Source organism: Camellia sinensis, unplaced genomic scaffold (assembly GCF_055761805.1).
Source record: "Camellia sinensis isolate YWXY unplaced genomic scaffold, ASM5576180v1 Unanchor4, whole genome shotgun sequence".
Classification (NCBI taxonomy): domain Eukaryota; kingdom Viridiplantae; phylum Streptophyta; class Magnoliopsida; order Ericales; family Theaceae; genus Camellia; species Camellia sinensis.
Window position 1 is genome coordinate 17,937,501 of NW_028129277.1, and position 4,959 is coordinate 17,942,459.

Here is a 4,959-nt window from a genome sequence, read left to right on the forward strand (position 1 = left end):
GCCTTGCCACGGCGTTGCCCAGCATGCCATGCCACCGCGTTGCCCGGCATGCCATGCCTTAGCCTTGGCCAGCATGGCATGCCACGGCCTCGGCCATCATGCCATGCCACGGCCTCGGCCCGCATGCCTTGCCACGGCGTTGCCCAACATGCCATGCCACGGCCTCGGCCCGCATGCCATGCCATGTCATGCCTTGGCCTTGGCCAGCATGACATGCCACGGCCTCGGCCCGCATGCCTTGCTACGGCGTCGCCCAACAAGCCATGCCACGGCCTCGGCCCGCATAACATGCCACGGCCTCGGACCGCATGCCTTGCTACGGCGTCGCCCAACATGCCATGCCACGGCCTCGGCCCGCATGACATGCCACGGCCTCGGCCATCATGCCATGCCACGGCCTCGGCCCGCATGCCTTGCCACGGCGTTGCCCAACATGCCATGCCACGGCCTCGGCCCGCATGCCATGCCATGCCACGGCCTCGGCCCGCATGCCATGCCACGGCCACGGCCTCAGCCCGCATGCCTTGCTACGGCGTCGCCCAACATGCCATGCCACGGCCTCGGCCCGCATGCCGTGCCACGGCCTCGGCCCGCATGCCATGCCATGCCACGGCCCGCATGTCTTGCCACGGCGTTGCCAAACATGCCATGCCACGGCCTCGGCCCGCATGCCTTGCGACGGCGTCGCCCAACATGCCATGCCACGGCCACGGCCCGCATGCCATGCCACGGCCTCGGCCCGCATGCCATGCCACGGCCTCGGCCCGCATGCCTTGCTGCGGCGTTGCCCAACATGCCATGCCACGGCCTCGGCCCGCATGCCTTGCCACCGCGTTGCCCAGCATGCCATGCCACCGCGTTGCCCGGCGTGCCATGCCTTAGCCTTGGCCAACATGTCGAGCCACGGCCTCGGCCCGCATGCCATGCCATGCCACAGCCCGCATGTCTTGCCACGGCGTTGCCAAACATGCCATGCCACGGCCTCGGCCCGCATGACGTGCCACGGCCTCGGCCCGCATGCCGTGCCACGGCCTCGGCCCGCATGACATGCCACGGCCTCGGCCCGCATGCCTTGCCACGACGCCGCCCAACTTGCCATGCCACGGCCTCGGCCCGCATGCCCTGCCACGGCCTCGGCCCGCATGACATGCCACGGCCTCGGCCCGCATGCCTTGCTACGGCGTCGCCCAACATGCCATGCCACGGCCTCGGCCCGCATGCCATGCCACGGCCTCGGCCCGCATGACATGCCACGGCCTCGGACCGCATGCCTTGCTACGGCGTCGCCCAACATGCCATGCCACGGCCTCGGCCCGCATGCCATGCCACGGCCTCGGCCCGCATGCCATGCCACTGCCTCGGCCCGCATGCCTTGCTGCGGCGTTGCCCAACATGCCATGCCACGGCCTCGGCCCGCATGCCTTGCCACCGCGTTGCCCAGCATGCCATGCCACCGCGTTGCCCGGCGTGCCATGCCTTAGCCTTGGCCAACATGTCGAGCCACGGCCTCGGCCCGCATGCCATGCCATGCCACGGCCCGCATGTCTTGCCACGGCGTGGCCAAACATGCCATGCCACGGCCTCGGCCCGCATGACGTGCCACGGCCTCGGCCCGCATGACATGCCACGGCCTCGGCCCGCATGCCTTGCTACGGCGTCGCCCAACATGCCTTGCCACGGCCTCGGCCCGCATGCCATGCCACGGCCTCGGCCCGCATGACATGCCACGGCCTCGGCCAGCATGCCTTGCCACGACGCCGCCCAACTTGCCATGCCACGGCCTCGGCCCGCATGCCATGCCACGGCCTCGGCCCGCATGACATGCCACGGCCTCGGCCCGCATGCCTTGCTACGGCGTCGCCCAACATGCCATGCCACGGCCTCGGCCCGCATGCCATGCCACGGCCTCGGCCCGCATGACATGCCACGGCCTCGGACCGCATGCCTTGCTACGGCGTCGCCCAACATGCCATGCCACGGCCTCGGCCCGCATGCCACGGCACGGCCTCGGCCCGCATGCCTTGCTACGGCGTCGCCCAACATGCCATGCCACGGCCTCGGCCCGCATGCCATGCCACGGCCTCGGCCCGCATGACATGCCACGGCCTCGGACCGCATGCCTTGCTACGGCGTCGCCCAACATGCCATGCCACGGCCTCGGCCCGCATGCCATGCCACGGCCTCGGCCCGCATGACATGCCACGGCCTCGGACCGCATGCCTTGCTACGGCGTCGCCCAACATGCCATGCCACGGCCTCGGCCCGCATGCCACGGCACGGCCTCGGCCCGCATGCCTTGCTACGGCGTCGCCCAACATGCCATGCCACGGCCTCGGCCCGCATGCCATGCCACGGCCTCGGCCCGCATGACATGCCACGGCCTCGGCCCGCATGCCTTGCGACGGCGTCGCCCAACATGCCTTGCCACGGCCTCGGCCCGCATGCCATGCCACGGCCTCGGCCCGCATGCCTTGCCACGACGTCGCCCAACTTGCCATGCCACGGCCTCGGCCCGCATGCCATGCCACGGCCTCGGCGCGCATGACATGCCACGGCCTCGGCCCGCATGCCATGCTACGGCGTCGCCCAACATGCCATGCCACGGCCTCGGCCCGCATGCCATGCCACGGCCTCGGCCCGCATGCCATGCCACGGCCTCGGCCCGCATGACAGGCCACGGCCTCGGACCGCATGCCTTGCTACGGCGTCGCCCAACATGCCATGCCACGGCCTCGGCCCGCATGCCATGCCACGGCCTCGGCCCGCATGCCACGGCACGGCCTCGGCCCGCATGCCTTGCTACGGCGTCGCCCAACATGCCATGCCACGGCCTCGGCCCGCATGCCATGCCACGGCCTCGGCCCGCATGACATGCCACGGCCTCGGACCGCATGCCTTGCTACGGCGTCGCCCAACATGCCATGCCACAGCCTCGGCCCGCATGCCGTGCCACGGCCTCGGCCTCGGCCCGCATGCCTTGCTACGACGTTGGCCAACATGCCATGCCACGGCCCCGGCCCGCATGCCATGCCACCGCGTTGCCCGGCGTGCCATGCCTTAGCCTTGGCCAACATGTCGTGCCACGGCCTCGGCCCGCATGCCATGCCATGCCACGGCCCTCATGTCTTGCCACGGCGTTGCCAAACATGCCATGCCACGGCCTCGGCCCGCATGCCTTGCTACGGCGTCGCCCAACATGCCATGACATGCCACGGCCTCGGCCCGCATGCCTTGCTACGGCGTCGCCCAACATGCCATGCCACGGCCTCGGCCCGCATGCCATGCCACGGCCTCGGCCCGCATGCCTTGCGACGGCGTCGCCCAACATGCCATGCCACGGCCTCTGCCCGCATGCCATGCCACGGCCTCGGCCCGCGTGACATGCCACGGCCTCGGCCCGCATGCCATGCCACGGCCTCGGCTCGCATGACATGCCACGGCCTCGGCCCGCATGCCTTGCTACGGCGTCGCCCAACATGCCATGCCACGGCCTCGGCCCGCATGCCATGCCATGGCCTCGGCCCGCATGACATGCCACGGCCTCGGACCGCATGCCTTGCTACGGCGTCGCCCAACATGCCATGCCACGGCCCCGGCCCGCATGCCTTGCCACCGCGTTGCCCGGCGTGCCATGCCACCGCGTTGCCCGGCGTGCCATGCCTTAGCCTTGGCCAACATGTCGTGCCACGGCCTCGGCCCGCATGCCATGCCATGCCACGGCCCGCATGTCTTGCCACGGCGTTGCCAAACATGCCATGCCACGGCCTCGGCCCGCATGCCTTGCCACGGCCTCGGCCAACATGCCATGCCACGGCCTCGGCCCGCATGCCATGCCACGGCCTCGGCCCGCATGACATGCCACGGCCTCGGCCCGCATGCCTTGCTACGGCGTCGCCCAACATGCCATGCCACGGCCTCGGCCCGCATGCCATGCCACGGCCTCGGCCCGCATGCCCTTCTACGGCGTTGCCCAACATGCCATGCCACGGCCTCGGCCCGCATGCCTTGCCACCGCGTTGCCCAGCATGCCATGCCACCGCGTTGCCCGGCGTGCCATGCCTTAGCCTTGGCCAACATGTCGTGCCACGGCCTCGGCCCGCATGCCATGCCACGGCCTCGGCCCGCATGTCTTGCCACGGCGTTGCCCAACATGCCATGCCACGGCCTCGGCCCCCATGCCTTGCCACCGCGCTGCCCAGCATGCCAATGCACCGCGTTGCCCGGCGTGCCATGCCTTAGCCTTGGCGAACATGCCACGCCACGGCCTCGGCCCGCATGGCTTGCCAGGGCGTTGCCCAACATGCCATGCCACGGCCTCGGCCCGCATGTCTTGCCACGGCGTTGCCCAACATGCCATGCCATGCCACGCCACGGCCTCGGCCCGCATGCCATGCCACGGCCTCGGCCCGCATGCCATGCCATGCCACGGCCTCGGCCCGCATGCCATGCCACGGCCTCGGCCAGCATGCCATGCCAAGGCCTCGGCCCGCATGCCTTGCCACGGCGTTGCCCAGCATGCCATGCCACCGCGTTGCCCAGCGGGCCGTGCCGCGGCCTCGGCCCGCATGCCTTGCGACTGCCTTGGCCAGCGTGCCATGCCACAGCGTGCCATGCCTTAGCCTTGGCCTACATGCCATGCCACTGCCTTGGCCAGCATGTCGTGCCACCGCCACGGCCAGCATGCCATGCCGGTCCGTTGCCCAGCATGCCACGGCCGTGGCGGCATGGCAAGCCACGGCCTCGGCCAGCATGCCATGCCACGGCCTCGGCCAGCATGCCATGGCACTGTCTTGGTCAGCATGCCATGCCATGGCACCGCCTTGTCCAGCACGCCGTGCCGCAGCGTTGGCCAGCATGCCTTGGCCGGCATGCCATGCCAATGCCTTGGGCCAACATGGCGTGCCACGGGCTGGGCCATGCCGGTCCGTTGCCCGGCATGCCACGGCCGTGGCGGCATGG